The following is a 21,353-nucleotide window of genomic DNA, read 5'->3' on the forward strand; positions in this document are numbered from 1 at the left end:
TAAAAGTACATACGCGTTGTGAATGGAATAAAATGCCAATGTTAGTGTTACAAAAGTCATTGCAGGGAGAACAAGAGCCGATTCAAAATATTACTGTAAAAGCTAAAGACAAGGGGGTTTCCCAAAGATATGTCTGCATCGATGTGCTGGATTCCAACGATAACGGTCCAGTGCTGGTTAAAACAGCTTCACTGCCAGACTAGTGGAGGAGGTGGTCAAAGACGCGTTGATTATTCAGCTGAGTGCAACAGATGTATTTGACGGTAAATTCTCTTTCTAATCCTATCGGGGAAGACACTGCAGCTGGGACGATGGTCTGTCTGCTCAGTGTCGTAGACCAGAACTCCAGAGACAACGGGAAGATCAGCTGCCACATTCTTCAGAACGTAGCCGTTTCAGCTGACGTCCCTGCTGAAAAAACATCCTTCTTGGTGACCAGCGGCGCTTTGGACAGAGAGGTGGCCGCCGCCAACAAAGTCACCATAGTCGCCCGGGATTGCGGCTCCCCTCCTCTACCTAGCAGGGAAACCCCCCGAGTGGGAATTTCGATGTAAATGACAACGCCCCCTGCTTCGAATCGGCCTCTTACACTGTCTGTGTGCCGGAGAATAACTCTGAATCTGGGCGCCTCCATTTTCTCGGTGGCCGTTGTGGACCCTGAAGGCTGAAAATGGCCGATTGTCCTACCCCATCTTGAGTGGCGAGGCGCAGGGGGACTCGCTGTGGGCGCTGGTTTCCATCAGATCCCGGAGCTAGGATATTTATACTCTGGGCACGTTGGACTGCGGGCGAACGAAGAACTTCAGTGTCCATGTCCAGGGGCAGGACGCCGGGGACCCCTCCCTGAGCGGAAAAAGAACAGGAGTACTCTTGGCACCTTAGAGACTAACAAATTTATTAGAGCATAAGCTTTCGTGGACTACAGCCCACTTCTTCGGATGCATATAGAGTGGAATAAATATTGAGGATATATATATACACATACAGAGAGCATAAACAGGTGGGAGTTGTCTTACCAACTCTGAGAGGCCAATTAAGTAAGAGAAAAAAAACTTTTGAAGTGATAATCAAGATAGCCCAGTACAGACAGTTTGATAAGAAGTGTGAGAATACTTACAAGGGGAGATAGAGTCAATGTTTGTAATGGCTCAGCCATTCCCAGTCCTTATTCAATCCTGAGTTGATTGTATCTAGTTTGCATATCAATTCCAGCTCAGCAGTCTCTCGTTGGAGTCTGTTTTTGAAGTTTTTCTGTTTTAATATAGCCACCCGCAGGTCTGTCATTGAATGACCAGACAGGTTAAAGTGTTCTCCCACTGGTTTTTGAGTATTATGATTCCTGATGTCAGATTTGTGTCCATTAATTCTTTTGTGGAGAGACTGTCCGGTTTGGCCAATGTACATGGCAGAGGGGCATTGCTGGCACATGATGGCATATATCACATCGGTAGATGTGCAGGTGAACGAGCCCCTGATGGTATGGCTGATGTGATTAGGTCCTATGATGATGTCACTTGAATAGATATGTGGACAGAGTTGGCATCGGGCTTTGTTACAAGGATAGGCTCCTGGGTCAGTGGTTTTGTTCAGTGATGTGTGGTTGCTGGTGAGTATTTGCTTTAGGTTGGGGGGTTGTCTGTAAGCGAGGACAGGTATGTCTCCCAAGATCTGTGAGAGTAAAGGATCATCTTTCAGGATAGATTGTAGATCTCTGATGATGCACTGGCGAGGTTTTAGTTGGGGGCTGAAGGTGACAGCTAGTGGTGTTCTGTTATTTTCTTTGTGTATACATATCTCCTCAATATTTATTCCACTCTATATGCATCCGAAGAAGTGGGCTGTAGTCCACGAAAGCTTATGCTCTGTCAAGGCTGTATCCCCACTTTGAACTTTAGGGTACAAATGTAGGGGCCTGCATGAAAACTTCTAAGCTTAACTACCAGCTTAGCTCTGGTCCCGCTGCCACCATTCCCTCCCTGGGAAGCCTTGAGAAACCTTTCACCATTTCCCTGGTGAATACAGATCCAAACCCCTTGGATCTTAAAACAAGGAGAAATTAACCATTCCCCTCCTTCCTCCCACCAACTCCTGGTGAATACAGATCCAACCCCCTTGGATCTAAAACAAGGAGAAATTAACCATTCCCCTCCTTCTTCCCACCAACTCCTGGTGAATACAGATCCAACCCCCTTGGATCTAAAACAAGGAGAAATTAACCATTCCCCTCCTTCTTCCCACCAACTCCTGGTGAATACAGATCCAACCCCCTTGGATCTAAAACAAGGAGAAATTAACCATTCCCCTCCTTCCTCCCACCAACTCCTGGTGAATCAAGATTCAAACCCCTTGGATCTTAAAACAAGGAAAAATCAATCAGGTTCTTAAAAAGAAGGCTTTTAATTAAAGAAAAAGGTAAAAATCATCTCTGTAAAATCAGTATGGAAATTAACCTTACAGGGTAATCAAACTTAAAGAGCTTAGAGGACTCCCCTCTAGTTTTAGGTTCAAAGTACAGCAAACAAAGATAAACACTCTAGTAAAAGGTACATTTACAAGTTGAGAAAACAAAGGAAAACTAACACGCCTTGCCTGGCTATTTACTTACAAGTTTGAAATAGGAGAGACTTGTTTAGAAAGATGTGGAGAACCTGGATTGATGTCTGGTCCCTCTCAGTCCCGAGAGCGAACACACTCCCAAACAAAGAACACAAACAAAAGCCTTCCCCCCCCAAGATTTGAAAGTATCTTGTCCCCTTATTGGTCCTTTGGTCAGATGCCAGCCAGGTTACCTGAGCTTCTTAACCCTTTACAGGGCAAAGGATTTTGGAGTCTCTGGCCAGGAGGGATTTTATAGTACTGTACACAGGACAGCTGTTACCCTTCCCTTTATAGTTATGACACGCCCCCCAAATCACAGATAGTGTTGGACGTTCGGTTCCACACTGGCTGTGATTTCTTCCTGGAGTTCTAGGAGAAAACAGAGTTAATAAGACACATGTACCTTTAGACATAGTACTGATTATATAAAAACTAACAATATGTTTCATTCCAAGAACAATTGTTAACCAGTTAACTCTGGGAAACTTTCCTGGGAGAGTGCATCAGCCACTTGGTTAGAAGCTCCCGAAATGTGTTGTATTTCAAAATCAAAATCTCGGAGAGCTAAACTCCACCGAAGAAGTTTTTTGTTATTTCCCTTGGCGGTATGAAGCCACTGTAGCGCAGCATGGTCTGTTTGTAGTTGGAAACGCCGTCCCCAAACATATGGGCGTAGCTTTTCCAGCGCGTACACAATGGCATAGCATTCCTTTTTGCTGATTGACCAATGGCTTTCCCTCTCAGACAGTTTCTTACTGAGAAACGCAACAGGATGGAATTCTTGATCCGGTCCTTCCTGCATTAAAACCGCTCCCACGCCTCGCTCGGACGCATCTGTGGTTACTAGGAACGGTTTGTCAAAGTCTGGGGCCCTTAGCACAGGGTCAGACGTGAGGGTTGCCTTAAGCTGCTTAAAGGCCTTTTGACACTCATCAGTCCACTGAACTGCATTTGGCTGTTTCTTTCTGGTTAGGTCTGTCAGCGGGGCGGCGATTTGGCTGTAGTGGGGTACAAATCGCCTATAATATCCAGCCAAGCCTAAGAAGGATTGGACCTGTTTCTTAGACTTTGGAACCGGCCACTTTTGGATAGCATCCACTTTGGCCTGTAGGGGATTTATAGTTCCTCGACCCACCTGGTGCCCCAGGTAAGTCACTCTGTTTTGGCCTATTTGACACTTTTTAGCCTTAACAGTTAGTCCTGCCTGCTGGATGCGCTCGAAAACTTTTTCCAGGTGCTCCAGGTGCTCTGCCCATGAATCAGAAAAGATGGCCACATCATCGAGGTAGGCAACTGCAGATTCTCCCAATCCCGCTAGGAGACCATCTACAAGTCTTTGGAAGGTGGCAGGTGTATTTCGCAATCCGAAAGGGAGTACATTGAATTCATACACCCCTGCCTGGGTGACGAAGGCTGACCTTTCCTTAGCGGGTTCATCTAATGGTACTTGCCAGTACCCCTTGGTTAAGTCTAAAGTAGAGATGAATTGGGCATGTCCCAATTTCTCCAATAGCTCATCTGTGCGTGGCATTGGACAGTTGTCAGGACGAGTTACAGCATTTAGCTTACGGTAGTCCACGCAAAAGCGTATTTCCCCATCTGGTTTGGGAACTAGAACCACTGGAGATGCCCATGCACTATTAGAGGGTCGGATTATACCCATCTGTAGCATGTCCTGGATCTCCCTTTGTATAGCACTTTTGGCATTAGGTGACTCCCGGTAGGGTGGGGTTCTAATTGGGTGAGCATTACCTGTGTCAATGGAGTGGTATGCCCGTTCGGTCCATCCTGGAGTGGCTGAGAAAATTGGTGCAAAGCTTGTGCACAGCTCCTTGATCTGCTGTTGCTGCAGATGTCCAAGGGTCGTGGAGAGGTTCACCTCTTCTACGCCACCATCCTTTTTTCCTTCGTAGTAGACACCTTCAGGCCATTCCGCGTCATCTGTTTCCTGGGCTGTAAACTGGCAAACGTTTAATTCTCTGGAATAAAAGGGCTTAAGAGAATTAACATGGTATACCTTAGGCTTTATGTTGGAGGTGGGGGAGGCTATGAGATAGTTAACAGCTCCTAGGCGCTCCTGGACCGTGAATGGTCCTTCCCACGACACTTCCATTTTATGGGCCTGGAGCGCCTTTAAGACCATGACTTGGTCTCCTACTTTGAAGGACCATTCTCTGGAATGTTTATCATACCAGGCCTTTTGCTCTTCCTGAGCATCCTTTAGGTTTTCTTTAGCAAGAGCTAAAGAGTGTTGGAGGGTGCTTTGCAGGTTGCTTACAAAGTCTAGAATGTTAGTTCCTGGAGGAGGCGTAAACCCCTCCCATTGCTGCTTCACCAACTGTAATGGCCCCTTAACCTCGCGGCCATACACAAGTTCAAATGGTGAAAACCCTAAACTGGGATGTGGTACAGCCCTGTAGGCAAAAAGCAACTGCTGCAACACTAGATCCCAATCATTGGAGTGTTCATTTACAAATTTACGTATCATGGCCCCCAAAGTCCATTAAACCTCTCCACCAGGCCATTGGTTTCATGGTGGTAAGGGGTGGCAACCAAGTGATTCACCCCATGAGCTTCCCACAGGTTTTCCATGGTCCCTGCCAGGAAATTAGTTCCCGAATCTGTAAGGCTGGAGGGCCAACCTACCCTGGCAAAAATGTCTGCTAATGCCTGGCACACACTTTTAGCCCTGGTGTTGCTTAAGGGTACTGCTTCTGGCCATCGGGTAGCAAAATCCATGAAAGTCAGTATGTACTGCTTTCCTCTGGGTGTCTTCTTTGGGAAAGGACCCAGAATATCCACAGCTACTCGCTGAAATGGTACTTCAATTATGGGTAGTGGCTGGAGAGGGGCTTTAACCTGGTCTTGGGGCTTTCCCACTCGTTGGCACACCTCACAAGACCGGACATAATTAGCAACGTCCTTGCCCATTCCCTCCCAGTGGAAGGACTTCCCCAACCGGTCTTTGGTTCTGTTCACCCCAGAATGGCCACTGGGATGATCATGGGCTAAGCTCAAGAGCTTTACCCGATACTTAGTGGGAACTACCAACTGTCTTTGAGGATGCCAGTCTTACTGGTGCCCACCAGAAAGAGTCTCCTTGTATAAAAGTCCTTGTTCTACAACAAACCGGCATCAGTTAGAAGAGCTGAGAGGCGGTGGGGTGCTCCGCGCCACCGCCCAAGCTTTCTGAAGGCTGTCATCTGCTTCCTGCTCGGCCTGGAACTGTTCCCTTGATGCTGGAGACATCAGTTCCTCCTTGGACTGTGGACTGGGGCTTGGTCCCTCTGGAAGCGATGCAGGTGCTGGGGCTGTTTCCATTGACTGTGAGCCACTGTCCGCTGGTGCACTATGTGGTATCTCAGGATCTGGCTGAACCTCTTGGGTAGGGTTATCTGCTGCTTCCGCCAGGTCAGGCTTGCTGGTGCCCTCTGGCGTTGAAGTTGTAGACGGGTTTGCAAGCGCTGGACTCAGTGCTGGCAATGGTTCTGGTGCTGGTTGCATTGCCAGTTCCGGTTCTGGGACTGGTTTTGACTGGGTCTCTGGGATTGGATCCACTACGGCTGTTGCAGTCGTTGGCAGGGGATCCGGTTCCACCACCGTTGTTTGGGTCTCTGGTAACACAGACGGGGCCCTGGTGGACGGCTCAGGAACAGGGATGGGGGTGAAAGCTTGCTTAGCCTGGCTGCGGGTGACTATTCCCACCCTCTTGGCTAGCTTCACATGGTTGGCCAAATCTTCCCCCAGCAGCATGGGAATGGGATAATTGTCATAGACTGCAAAAGTCCACATTCCTGACCAGCCCTTGAACTGGACATGCAACGTGGCTGTAGGCAAGGTTACAGACTGTGACACGAAGGGTTGAATTGTCACTGTAGCCTCCGGGTTGATGAGTTTGGGGTCCACTAGGGATTGGTGGATAGTTGACACTTGTGCCCCAGTGTCCCTCCAAGCGATAACCTTCTTTCTGCCCACTCTCAAGGTTTCCCTTCGCTCCGAGGGTATGAGAGAGGCATCTGGATCTGGGGATCTTTGGTGTGATTGGGGTGTAATGAACTGTAATTGGTTGGGGTTCTTGGGGCAGTGAGCCTTTATATGTCCCAGTTCATTACATTTAAAACATCGCCCTGCTAAGGTATCACCAGGGCGATGTTGGTTGGTGGAGACTGGTGTGGTGGGGTGAGAAGGCATCTGGGGTTTCCCTTGGGATGTGGGTGGGGCCTTGGGTTGTCCCCGGTGGTAAGGTTTTGTTTCAGCTTGCCCCTTCTGATATTCGCTCTAACTGCTACTAGTTTTTTTTTCTTTTCAGCCACCTCCACCCATTTGGCTCCAATCTCCCCCGCCTCAGTTACAGTTTTGGGCTTCCTATCTAGGATGTACCTTTCTATTTCCTCAGGAACACCCTCTAAAAACTGCTCCATTTGCATTAGGAAGGGCAACTCTTCCGTAGATTTAACATTTGCTCCTGATATCCAGGCATCCCAATTTTTCCCAATGTGGTAGGCATGTCGGGTTAGGGCTCTGAACCGCCGATGGGCATGCTCAGGTGTTAGCCCCATTCTGATTCTGGCCTTGTTTTTAAAAAGTTCATAACTGTTCATGTGTTCCTTAGGCATTTCAGCCGCCACCTCTGCTAAGGGTCCACTGAGCTGCGACCTCAGCTCTACCATGTACTGGTCTGGAATGATGCTGTATCCAAGGCAGACCCTTTCAAAATTTTCTAAGAAGGCCTCAGTATCATCGCCTGCCTTATAGGTGGGGAATTTTCTGGGATGGGAAGTGGTACCTGGAGAGGGGTTGTTAGGATTGGCTGGTACATCCTGCTTAGCCTTTGCTACTTCCAGTTCATGCTTCCTTTCTTTTTCTCTCTCCTCCATCTCCTTTTCTTTCAGCTCCATAGTTCTCTTGTGAGCCTCCTCTTTGGCTTTTTCCAGCTCCATCTCTCTCTTGTGGGCCTCCTCTTTGGCTTTTTCCAGCTCCATCTCTCTTTCATGGGCCTCCTTTTTGGCTTTCTCTTCTCTTGCTCTCTGCTCTGTCTCGAGTTTTGTTAATTGAAGCAGTCTCTGGTGTTTTCTTTCATTTTCTTCTGCTTCTAGTTTGGCCAGTTCTATTTTTTTAGCTACTTCTTTGGTAGTCATTTTCCTGTTTTCTTGTGCTGGGTCACCCCCTCTGCAGTTGACTGAAACTGGGAAGCTCTCAGCTCTGGCTGCTGCTGAGTTAACAGACTTTCTAACTAGCTACTCCCGAGGATGTAAAAAGAAAAAAAAAAAAACATTTCAGCTTGTAAATTCCTTTTACCCTGTCGTTTGTTTGCTCATTTGAACACTTCTCTTAACAAAGGACCTTGTTAAAAAAAACTTAACACCTCTGCCTTCAGGCAAGGAGAGATAAGATATGCATCTATATACCTCCAGCTCTGCTTTTCAAGCAGCTAGAAGGAAAAAAAAATCTCACTGGCTTTTGGGTTTAAAATGATCCCACCGTTTTGCCACCATGTCAGGGCAGTATCCCCACTTTGAACTTTAGGGTACGAATGTAGGGGCCTGCATGAAAACTTCTAAGCTTAACTACCAGCTTAGCTCTGGTCCCGCTGCCACCATTCCCTCCCTGGGAAGCCTTGAGAAAGCTTTCACCAATTCCCTGGTGAATACAGATCCAAACCCCTTGGATCTTAAAACAAGGAGAAATTAACCATCCCCCCTCCTTCCTCCCACCAACTCCTGGTGAATCAAGATCCAAACCCCTTGGATCTTAAAACAAGGAAAAATCAATCAGGTTCTTAAAAAGAAGGCTTTTAATTAAAGAAAAAGGTAAAAATCATCTCTGTAAAATCAGTATGGAAATTAACCTTACAGGGTAATCAAACTTAAAGAGCTTAGAGGACTCCCCTCTAGTTTTAGGTTCAAAGTACAGCAAACAAAGATAAACACTCTAGTAAAAGGTACATTTACAAGTTGAGAAAACAAAGGAAAACTAACACGCCTTGCCTGGCTATTTACTTACAAGTTTGAAATAGGAGAGACTTGTTTAGAAAGATGTGGAGAACCTGGACTGATGTCTGGTCCCTCTCAGTCCCGAGAGCGAACACACTCTCAAACAAAGAACACAAACAAAAGCCTTTCCCCCCCCCAAGATTTGAAAGTATCTTGTCCCCTTATTGGTCCTTTGGTCAGATGCCAGCCAGGTTACCTGAGCTTCTTAACCCTTTACAGGGAAAAGGATTTTGGAGTCTCTGGCCAGGAGGGATTTTATAGTACTGTACACAGGACAGCTGTTACCCTTCCCTTTATAGTTATGACATGTTCTAATAAATTTGTTAGACTCTAAAGTGCCACGAGTACTCCTGTTCTTTTTGCGGATATAGACTAACACGGCCGCTACTCTGAAACCTCCCTGAGCGGCACCGCCTCTGTGCACATCTTCAGTCTCGAGAAGAATAATAAAGCTCCTCGCTTGCTGTCCGCTGGGGAGCCACGGGTGTTGTGGGAAAGTGCCCAGCGCTGCGAGCTCCGAGCAGTTGGCTCACAGCCCAGATCGCCGTCAGAAACCCTATCACACGTGTCTCTCCTTCCAGCTGCTGCAGGCCACTGACTGCAGCCTGTTCTGGGTGGGGCTGCACACGGAAAACTCAGATCGCTGCGGCTGGTGAGCGAGGCCGGTGATTGTGGTGAAAGATCAGGGAGACCCCGTGTTTTCTACAACCTTAACCGTCACCCTGAGCTTGACTCGGTGGGGGAATGTGGCACTAGGGCTAGCTTTAGGAAGTGCGGGGCGGATTCATGAGGCTTGTACTCACTGGGCGGGGCTCCGAGTCTTCAGCGGCACTTCCGATTGCCACGCTCTGGCCGGGGGAGCAGGGCTGCGGGTCTTGCCGCGCTCTGGCCGGGGGTGTGGGGCCGCGTGCTTAGAGCTGTCTGCCCGCTCTCCAGCCAGGAGAAGGGGGCCGCGGGGCTTGCCGCGCTCTGGACTGGCGGTCTGACCCGGGGAGTGGGGCCGCGGGACTTGCAGCGCTCGCGCTGGTGCTCCCGCTGCTGGAGTGGGGCCGCGGGGCTTGCCGCGCTCCGCTGGGTAAGCAGGTCGCAGGGTTACTGGGCTTCGGCCAGGATAGCGGGGGGCAGCGGGGATTACCGCGCTCCAGCCGGGGTAGCGGGGCCACAGGGATTGCCGCGTTCTGGCCGGGGTATCGGGGAGCGGGGCTTGCCGCGCTTCGGCGGGAGGAGGGGGGCCACGGTCTTGCAGCTTTCCGCCCAGCGCTCCGGCTGGGGTAGCGGGGCCTCGGGGCTTGCTGAGCTCCGGCCAGGGTTGCGGGGCTGCGGGGCTTGCAGCGCTACGTCCAGCACTCCCTGGGCCGCGGGCTTGCCATGCTCTGGCTGGGCACGGGGCCCTCTTAGGCGTGGGGCCCAGGGCCCGATTGGGGGAATCAGCCTAAAGCCGGACCTGCGTGGCACACAAGAAGCCTGAAGCGAAACTGATCGAGCAACTCTCCAAGGGCTTCTCACACATGACCATGTGTCTGATAATCACCCTGGGATGCATTCCCTTTATTTTCTTATTCAAACGTATAGTCCTGATTTCTAGCCACTGCCGGAGTGCAGGGGACTTGCCCAAGATACCTTTTCTCCTGCGAGGGCTCCGGGAAAAGGGATGAGAATGGCTCCTTCTGTGGCACTCAGGGCTGGCTCCAGGGTTTTGGCCGCCCCAAGCAGCCAAACAAACAAACAAACAACAACAACAAAAAAGCCGCTATCCCGATCAAGATCTGTGGCGGCAATTTGGTGGGAGGTCCTTCGCTCCGAGCAGGAGTGAGGGACTGTCCCCCAAATTGCCACGGAACAGCTGGATGTGCTGCCCCTCTCCGAAGTGGCCGCCCCAAGCACCTGCTTGGTAAGCTGGTGCCTGGAGCTAGCCCTGGTGGCACTTCTAAGGGCTTGGCTACACTTGTGAGTTACAGCACATTAAAGGAGCCCCAGTGCACTAGCTCACTACCCGTCCACACTGGCAAGGCACTAGAGCACTCTGACTCCTCCTGGTACTCCACCTCCCAAGTAGAATAATTTTTGATGGGCCCCTGCTGGAGCGCCCCAGCTTCAATGTGAATGAGGTGTTGCATTACTGTGCTCTGATCAGCCTCCAGAAACGTCCCATAATCCCCTTAAGTCAAGTGGTCACTCTTGTCATTGTTTTGGATATGCCCTTTGAAAGCTCTGTTTGACAACCAGCATGCTTATCTGCTCAGAGACAAAGCAACCATTACTGTGGAATGCTGTGTGAGAGAGAGAGAGGCGGGAGAGGAGGAGGTCTGCTGCTGTCTGAATTTACAAGACAGCATTCTAACATGCTCTCAGCCCCCCCAAAACCCACTCTCTCTCCCCCCACATACACACAACACACTCCCTGTCACACTGCACCCCACCCCCCCATTTGAAAATCACATTGCAGCTACTTGCATGCTGGGATAGCCACCACAATGCACTGCTCTCTGTGGCCATTGCAAGAACTGTTAATGTGGCCACGCCAGTACGCTGTCAGCTATCAGTGTGGACAGACTACAGCGCTTTGCCTACTGTGCTCTACAAAGGCTGTTTTAACTCAAAGCATTCTACGGGCATGGTTACACTTGCAGATGTAGAGCGCTGTGAGTTAAACCCGCCTTTGGAGAGCCACATTTGCATTATCCCACAGAGCACCTCTTCCAATTCTGGCGCTGTGTCTTGTGGGAAGAGGGCGGGGGGTGCGGGGCATTCTGGGTACAGTCCTAACTCTGAGTGATGCTTCGGTTTGCATCCCAGCATTCCTGTGCTTCTGCCCACATTTGGTGCCATCTTTCAATGTTTTTTATACTGCGCGCTCTGTCTTTCCTTTCAGTCTCTGGGACTGGAGTCCGAACTGCTGAGGAGTATGCTGACGAGTCTCGCCAGCACGTCACGTTTGGCAGTCGAGTTATTCCTTAGGATCCAAAGTGATGGTGAGGGCTCCGATGATAATATCGACTCGAGTAGCGCATACAACATGAGTTTGCTTGTGGCATTCACGGACATGCTCACCACCATGGAACGCCGCTTTTGGGCTCGGGAAACAAGCACTGAGTGGTGGAATCACATCATCATGCAAGTCTGGGATGATGAGCAGTGGCTGCAGAACTTTTGGATGCGAAAAGCCACTTTCATGGGATTGTGTGAGGAGCTCACCCCCACCCGCAAGGACATGAGATTGAGTGCTGCCCTGATGGTGGAGAAGCGGGTGGCTATTGCAATCTGAAAGCTGGCAACTCCAGACAGCTACTGATCGGTCGCTAACCAGTTTGGAGTGGGAAAGTCGACCATTGGAATCGTGTTGATGCAAGTTTACAGGGCCATTAATCACATCCTGCTCAGAAGAACCATGACTCTGGGTAACGTGCAGGACATAGTGGATGGCTTTGCACAAATGGGTTTCCCTAACTGCGGAGGGGCAATAGATGGCACGCATATTCCAATTCTGGCACCAGCCCACTTAGCCTCTGAGTACATTAATCGGAAGGGGGATTTCTCTATGGTTTTCCCAACGCTTGTGGATCACTGTGGGCATTTCATTGACATTAATGCAGGCTGGCCCGGAAAGGTGCATGATGCATGCATCTTTTGGAATACTGGCCTGTTCAGGAAGTTGCAAGCCGGGACTTTTTTCCCGGACCAGAAGATCACCGTAGGGGAGATCGAAATGCCCATTGTGATCCTTGGAGACCCTGCTTACCCTTTAATGCCGTGGCTCATGAAACCCTACATAGGGAGCCTTGACAGCAGCAAGGAGCGGTTCAACAACAGGCTCAGCTGGTGCAGAATGACTGTGGAGTGTGCTTTTGGCCGTTTAAAGGGCTGCTGGTGCTCTTTGTATAGGAAGCTGCGAACAGGGGCTGCTAACAGGGAGTTTCGTAAGGGAGTTCTCCAGGTGAAGGAGGAGCAATACAGCACCCTTGGGGTAAGTGACTGTAGTGTGTGTTTGTTTGTGTTTGGGGGTTACTTGCTGTGTGCTGAGCTTGTATTGTCCGTCTGTTTGGTTGGTTGATTGTTTGAAGGACCGTGTGCTGTGGCTGGCAGTTGGAAGCTGTGAGCTTCAAAGGAAGGTCTGAAAGCTAGAAGACTCTGGTAATTGGCTGAGCCTTAATCAGTGGGCGGGGCATTCACACAGGCCAGGGCTTTATAAAGCAGCGCACAAGCGACCAGGGAGCTTTTGCGACCAGGGGCTGCTAACAGTGAGTTTCACAAGGGAGTTTAGAAGGGGAGTGGGAAGGGAGCGGGGGTCCCTTTATTCCCCTTAAAACCTATAAACCAAACTACATTCAAAACTTCTTGCTTAAACAACCCTTTTATTAACTAGGAGACAATGCAGGCAGAAGCCCAGCTGCAGAGTGGGGGCTATCCAGTTTATTGCACTGAGTGCAGCATGTATGATTACCTGCCCTGTAGGCGGGTGGCGTATGTGTGCATTCGGTCCAAGGAGCTCCTGGCCTCAGAGACCACATACAGACTTTGGAGGCCAGGGTAGCAGAGCTGGAGGAGCTAAGGGAGGCAGAGAGGTATGTTGATGAGCCTTTCTGGGACACTGTAGAATTGTCCCACTGCCGGTCAGACAGCCCCTGCGCTGTTGAGGAGGATGAAAGGCCCAGGGAAGCAGAGCAGTCAACGGGAGGAGAGGGAAACCTTCCCATAGTTGGGACCCTCCTTCCAGACGGTGCTGGGGTTGCCTCTCGCACTGAGGTTACCTCTCCGGGGGAGGGAATTCCAGTTGCTAGGAAAAGGCAGGTATTAGTATTGGGAGATTTGATCATTAGAAACGTAGATAGCTGGGTTTGTGATGACCGGGAGAACCATATGGTGACTTGTCTGCCTGGTGCGAAGGTTGCTGATCTCTCGAGGCATCTAGACAGACTTATGTGTAATGCTGGGGAGGAGCCGGTGGTCGTGGTACATGTAGATACCAGTGACATAGGGAAGGGTAGGAGAGATGTCCTGGAGGCCAAATTTAGGCTGCTAGGGAAGAGACTGAAATCCATGACCTCTATGGTGGCATTCTCAGAAATGCTCCCTGTTCCATGTGCAGGGCCAGGTAGGCAGGCAGAGCTTCAGAGTCTCGATGCGTGGATGAGATGATGGTGTAGAGAGGAAGGGTTTACAATCATTAGGAACTGGGGAAACTTTTGGGATGGGGGGAGCCTATACAGGAGAGATGGGCTCCACCTAAACCAAAGTGGAACCAGACTGCTGGCGCTAAACATTAAAAAGGTTGTAGAGCAGTTTTTAAACTAGGAGATGGGGGAAAGCCGGCTGCTGCAGAGGAGCATGTGGATCGGATAGAGACTTCTCTTAGGGGAGAGCCTAATGATAGAGAATCTCCAGGTTATAGTCAGGAGCAGAGGATGGAGGAGGATAATGTAAGGGCCAGATCAGATGATAAACATTCACATAAAAAAGAATCTAACACATCAGAAAAGGGCAGACAAATAAACAGTGACAAGTTTTTAAAGTGCTTGTACACAAATGCTAGAAGTCTAAATAATAAGATGGGTGAACTAGAATGCCTTGTGATAAAGGGGGATATTGATATAATAGGCATCACAGAAATCTGGTGGACTGAGAGCAATCAATGGGACACAATCATTCTGGGGTACAAAATATATAGGAAGGACAGAACAGGTCGTGCAGGGTGGGGGAGTGGCACTATATGTGAAAGAAAATGTAGAATCGAATGAAGTAAAAATCTTAAGTGAATCCACATGTTCCATAGAATCTCTATGGATAGAAATTTCATGCTCTAATAAGAATATAACATTAGGGATCTATTATAGACCACCTGACCAGGACAGTGACAGTGATGATGAAATGCTAAGGGAAATTAGAGAGGCTATCAAAATTAAGAACCCAATAATAGTGGGGGATTTTCAATTATCCCCATATTGACTGGGAAAATTTCACTTCAGGACGAAATGCAGAGATAAAATTTCTTGATACTTTAAACGACTGCTTCATGGAGCAGCTGGTATGGGAACCCACAAGGGGAGAGGCAACTCTAGATTTAGTCCTGAGTGGAGCGCAGGAGCGGTCCAAGAGGTAACTATAACAGGACCGCTTGGAAATAGTGACCATAATACAATAGCATTCAACATCCCTGTGGTGGGAAGAACATCTCAACAGCCCAACACTGTGGCATTTAATTTCAAAAGGGAGAACTATGCAAAATTGAGGGGGTTAGTTAAACAGAAGTTAAAAAGTACAATGACTAAAGTGAAATCCCTGCAAGCTGCATGGGCGCTTTTTAAAGACACCATAATAGAGGCCCAACTTCAATGTATACCCCAAATTAAGAAACACAGTAAAAGAACTAAAAAAGAGCCACCGTGGCTTAACAACCATGTAAAAGAAGCAGTGAGAGATAAAAAGACTTCCTTTAAAAAGTGGAAGTCAAATCCTAGTGAGGCAAATAGAAAGGAGCATAAACACTGCCAAATTAAGTGCAAGAATGTAATAAGAAAAGCCAAAGAGGAGTTTGAAGAATGGCTAGCCAAAAACTCCAAAGGTAATAACAAAATGTTTTTTAAGTACATCAGAAGCAGGAAGCCTGCTAAACAACCAGTGGGGCCCCTTGATGATTGAGATACAAAAGGAGCGCTTAAAGATGATAAAGTCATTGCGGAGAAATGAAATGGATTCTTTGCTTCAGTCTTCACAGCTGAGGATGTTAGGGAGATTCCCAAACCTGAGCCGGCTTTTGTAGGTGACAAATCTGAGAAACTGTCACAGATTGAAGTGTCATTAGAGGAGGTTTTGGAATTAATTGATAAACTTAACATTAACAAGTCACCGGGACCAGATGGCATTCACCCAAGAGTTCTGAAAGAACTCAAATGTGAAGTTGCGGAACTATTAACTAAGGTTTGTAATTTGTCCTTTAAATCGGCTTCTGTACCCAATGACTTGAAGTTAGCTAATGTAATGCCAATATTTAAAAAGGGCTCTAGAGGTGATCCCGCCAATTACAGACCGGTAAGTCTAACGTCGGTACCGGGCAAATTAGTCGAAACAATAGTTAAGAATAAAATTGTCAGCACATAGAAAAACATAAACTGTTGAGCAATAGTCAACATGGTTTCTGTAAAGGGAAATCATGTTTTACTAATCTATTAGAGTTCTTTGAAGGGGTCAACAAACATGTGGACAAGGGGGATCCAGTGGACATAGTGTACTTAGATTTCCAGAAAGCCTTTGACAAGGTCCCTCACCAAAGGCTCTTACGTAAATTAAGCTGTCATGGGATAAAAGGGAAGGTCCTTTCAGGGATTGAGAACTGGTTAAAAGACTGGGAACAAAGGGTAGGAATTAATGGTAAATTCTCAGAATGGAGAGGGGTAACTAGTGGTGTTCCCCAAGGGTCAGTCCTCGGACCAATCCTGTTCAACTTATTTATAAATAATCTGGAGAAAGGGGTAAACAGTGAGGCAGCAAAGTTTGCAGATGATACTAAACTGCTCAAGATAGTTAAGACCAAAGCTGACTGTGAAGAACTTCAAAAAATCTCACAAAACTAAGTGAGTGGGCAACAAAATGGCAAATGGAAATTTAATGTGGATAAATGTAAAGTAATGCACATTGGAAAAAATAACCCCAACTATACATACAATATGATGGGGGCTAATTTAACTACAACAAGTCATGAAAAAGATCTTGGAGTCATCGTGGATAGTTCTCTGAAGATGTCCACGCAGTGTGCAGAAGTGGTCAAAAAAGAACAGGATGTTAGGGATCATTAAAAATGGGATAGAGATTAAGACTGAGAATATATTATTGCCCTTATATAAATTGATGGTACACCCACATCTCGAATACTTCATACAGATGTGGTCTCCTCATCTCAAAAAAGATATACTGGCACTAGAAAAGGTTCAGAAAAGGGCAACAAAAATGTTTAGGGGTTTGGAACCGGTCCCATATGAGGAGAGATTAAAGAGGCTAGGACTCTTCAGCTTGAAAAAGAGGACACTAAGGGGGGATATGATAGATGTATATAAAAATCATGAGTGATGTGGAGAAAGTGGATAAGGAAAAGTTATTTACTTATTCCCATAATACAAGAACTAGGGGTCACCAAATGAAATTAATAAGCAGCAGGTTTAAAACAAATACAAGGAAGTTCTTCTTCACACAGCGCACAGTCAACTTGTGGAACTCCTTACCTGAGGAGGTTGTGTAGGCTAGGACTATAACAGCGTTTAAAAGAGAACTGGATAAATTCATGGAGATTAAGTCCATTAATGGCTATTAGCTAGGATGGGTAAGGAATGGTGTCCCTAGCCTCTGTTTGTCAGAGGAGGGAGATGGATGGCAGGAGAAAGATCATTTGATCATTGCCTGTTAGGTCCATTCCCTCTGGGGCATCTGGCATTGGCCACTGTCGGTAGACAGGATACTGGGCTAGATGGACCTTTGGTCTGACCCAGTACGGCCATTCTTATGTTCTTATGTTCTTATGAACCTGGCCGATAACAGCATCCCCCCAGTTATATCTGCATGCTGTACCCTCCATAACATTTATGAAGGGAAGGGTGAACAATTCACTCAGGCATGGAAGTCGGAAGTTCAACACCTGGAGGCTGAATTTGAACAGCCAGAGAGCAGGGCTATTAGAGGGGCCCAGCGAAGGGCTGCAAGGATTAGGGATGCCTTGAGGGAGCAATTTGAGGCTGAAAGCCACCAGTAATGTCTGGTGCCCTGCACGGGAGTGAAGTGCAATGGTTCCAATGTTAGTAGGAATCTGTGTTTGCTACGCTGACTTGCAGTGCCTGTTTCTTTCCTGGGCTAAGGTATCTTTTACTTTATGCAATAATAAAGAACGTTTTCAAAGCCAAAAAATCCATTTATTGAAAATAAAATTCATTTATTGAAAAGAAACACAACTGCTTGGGAAACAGAAAGGGCAAGAGGATGGGGTGGGGAATGGTACAATTATAGATTTGCATATGTCCTGTCTGGAATGCTGTGCAATGAGTGCTGCACTTCAGGATGGCTATACTGCCTGATGATGCGGGTTGAGTGCAGTGGGTAAGGGTCGTAGTTTTCAGAGCTGGGTGGTGAAACTACAGGTGTTGGCGGCAGCTGGTGGTGGTAAGAACCTGGAAGTTGGGGAAAGTGGGTTGGAGATGAAATGGGGGCACAAGGGAAAGAGTTTTGGGACAAGGGCTGCAGGGGTGTATGTGGGTGTGGTAGTGCTCCACCTGCATGACTACGAGTGCCTGGATAGAGTCTGCTTTGTGCTCCATTATGCTTATCAGCTGACACATACTTTGCTGCCGGAGCACCGCGCTTTTGTGCCGGTGCTCCTCGTTCTGCTGGCGGATCCTACTTTCACTCTCCTGCCACTCCTGCACTTTTTGATTTTCATTACTTGAATGCTGCATTATTTCATGCAACATGTCTTTCTTGCTTCTACATGGCCTCTTTCTGATTCTTTGGAGTCTTTCGGCCGGTGATAACACGGATGGCTGAGATCTCAAGGTTGCATCTGTAAAGGCAAAATCCAACACTTAACAGAGGCAGCATTGTTCACACCAGACAGAGCAATGTTTCCCCCATACTTAAGGGCAAGCACAATCTACACAATAACATAATTTGCCCATCCCAAAGTGAGTGCACGTAACCCACAGGAGCCCCAAAATGGTGAGTAAGCACAGGGTCAAGCGTGACTGATTGTTTCACAGCTGTACTGTCTTCTGGGTTTCTGTGCCATGGGGAGAGCCAACAGTGGCAGGGGGCCCCTATACTGAACACTGTCCCCACATTTTCCACAGGAGTTCATCCTGGAAGATATTTCACTGCTGAGGGTGACCTGGAAAGCAAGGGAGGGTCTTATACTGCAATGCGGCTTCCGCCCTGGCTCATATGCAGCTTGCCTGTGTGCAGCAATGGCCCCCCCGCCCCTCACGGCACAGTGGCGCGGACAAATTAGCCTTCCTGGGACAAGGACCACAGTGGCTCTCCTGAGAAACCTGCACAAGTGCATTGCCCAATTTCTGGATGAGACCTTTGAAGAGATCACTGAGGCCGATTACCGAGATGTAAGACAGCACATAAACACCCTATTCCGCATCTAAGCATGCATTCAGCCCTAATCCTCCTCGCTCCAAGAGCCTGCATAGAATAATTTCCTTCCCAAAATATAAGCAGCTTACTGGGAACCTCCTCTAGTGTTTGTCCTTCCCCAAGCACCGGCCGCTGCGACTGGCTATCTTCCTCCTGGCTTGAGAACAGCTCCTGTCTGCATGCATCTAGGGATTCTGGGGTGCCTTCTTCCGCCTCAGCACACTCGCTCCCGCTTTGCTCCTCCTCCTGCCTTGTTGAACTGGGCTCTGAAGTGTACATGGTGGTACTCGGAGTGGAGGTGGGGTCGCCTCCAAGTATCGTATCCAGCTCTTTGTAAAAATGGCAGGTCATGGGGGCAGCACTGGAGTGGTTGTTTGCCTCATGGGCTTTGTGGTAGGCATTCCGCAGCTCCTTCACTTTAACCCTGCACTGCAGTGTGTCCAGGTCATGGCCCCTTTCCATCATGTCCCTTGATATCTGCCTGAAGGTATCATAATTCCTATGGCTGGAGCGCAGCTGGGACTGGACAGCTTCCTCCCCCAAACACTGATGAGGTCCAGCACCTTGCCATTGCTCCATACTGGGGACTGCCTGGTGCATGGAGGCATGGTCACCTGGAAAGATTCGCTGAGAGCACTCCACGCCTGGCTGAGCAAACAAGAAGGGGATTTTCAAAATTCCCAGAGACTTTAAAGGGCGGGTCTGATGGTTGGTCACCTGAGGGCTGGGCAGTAGAGTTCAAAGTGATGACCAGAGTGGCTAGAACAGGCATTGTGGGACACTTCTGGAGGCCGATCAGAGTGCATTAACAGGACAGGTCGTCCACACTGGCGCTGCGGCGCTCCAGCAGGGGGCGCAGCAAACGTTATTCCACTTGCCAAGGTGGAGTACCAGCAGAGCTGTAGCCGTGGAGTGAGAGCGCTCTATGTGCCTTGCTAGTGTGGACGGGGAGTGAGCTAGTGCGCACGGGGCTCCTTTATTGAGCATTAACTCAAAAGTGTAGCCAAGCCCTGCATCTGCAAGTGTAGCCGTGCCCTAAGTGTCAGGTGGCTTATCTCGGGGGCTGTCCAAGAATGACCTGATTTTGGTGAAACCGTTGAATACCATCAGGATTTCTAACGTGGGGAAATTCTCATGCAAAAACCTTCAAGGGTATGGACCCAGGGAGATGGTGAAGCAACTTTTCCACCGGTAAGTCACTGCGGGCTCATATATGTTCTTGGAGGATCATATCATAGCCTGAATGCTGGATTTGTGCAGAGTTGTTTTCCTTTATGCTTCCTGCTTTTCCCCTGGATTCATTTTCTCTCGGGTATGTGGTTCATCTTAGTCTGAATATCTGTTGATTATTATAGGGGAAAAAGAAACCGTTATATATTTGGATCTCGTTAGGAACAACTTTCTGCTGACTGGTGCTTTCGCTGGTGCTACGCGGTATCTTTTATTTCCCATTGACTTTCAGTTATGGCAGGCAGCATAGTTCCATGTTGGCACTCAGTGTTCACTGGGAATGTAAGGATACTGGGGCAGATTGTGACAAATCATGCGTTGCATAGCCATCAGGTATGGCTTTGCCTCTCGTAGCTTTACCTTATCTTCTCATTGAAGCAGGATAATGCTGTTTCCGTGTTGTGTTAAATTTCCGAGATGGAAATGATAGTGGTGGGTTGATGAAATCATGTAAGGAAACTGAAGGGATTTTGCATGCATCTGCAATCGAAGGCAGCAGTGCCGCCCTTCTCTCATATGGTTCCAGGTATGACAAAACCCGAGGAGTCTGGTGGACCGCAGCGCTTTTCTCTCCTGTCCGGTTGAGCAGAAGATGGTGATTTTTCTCGCTCAGATATGGACCTCACCCCATTTACCCATGGGCTTATCATCGAGATTATTGTCGTTCATGCTCCTTGAGCTTCCCTTGCTGAGGCTCTGGATTTTTTTCCCTGCAGAGTTCAACTACTCATCTTCTGAGTGAGGTGGGATGGTATTTGCACATGAACTCCATTCACTGGCTACCACTTTTGGATGCAATTCAAAATACATTTTAATGCCAGCCATAGCCTGGAAGGGAACCCAATTATTATTTAAGAGCGGCGCCTTTCTTTAGCTCTGTAAGGACAGCTGAGATGCGCTGTGGCTTCCACTGTCAGAGGCTGGAACTCTGCTTCCCAGAGACAGCAAGGTTATCCAGGTCTCAGGTTTTTTAACTTTCTCTCCTTGACTGTGTTCTGTGCATGACAGCCCGAATTCAGGAAGCTTCCGATTACGAATGAGACGTTTTGTTCAGTCAGGTGTTTTGAGTAAAAAGCTTTGCTTTCTCCTTTTGGTTTGTAAGATATGTTAGTTTCTTAACAAAGATGGAATGAAGTTTAACCTTTTGTAGATAACTAGGTACTTTCAGTGTAGGCAAACATTTAATAAACATATAATAATGGTTTTATGCTATTTTTCTAATTTCTCCACATACGATGACTAATGTGTAATGAGACAAACTCCCAATGTCGACGACTAACAATTAAATCATAATTATGGATATCTAACTTTAAATAGTTTATTTATCAGCCTGTTTGCCAAAGTATATGAGATGCGTTATTAGCAACAGATATGGAGACAAAGGATATGTATTAAAAGAAACTGGACTCTGTAGTA

This window comes from Malaclemys terrapin, chromosome 8 (assembly GCF_027887155.1).
Source record: "Malaclemys terrapin pileata isolate rMalTer1 chromosome 8, rMalTer1.hap1, whole genome shotgun sequence".
Classification (NCBI taxonomy): domain Eukaryota; kingdom Metazoa; phylum Chordata; order Testudines; family Emydidae; genus Malaclemys; species Malaclemys terrapin.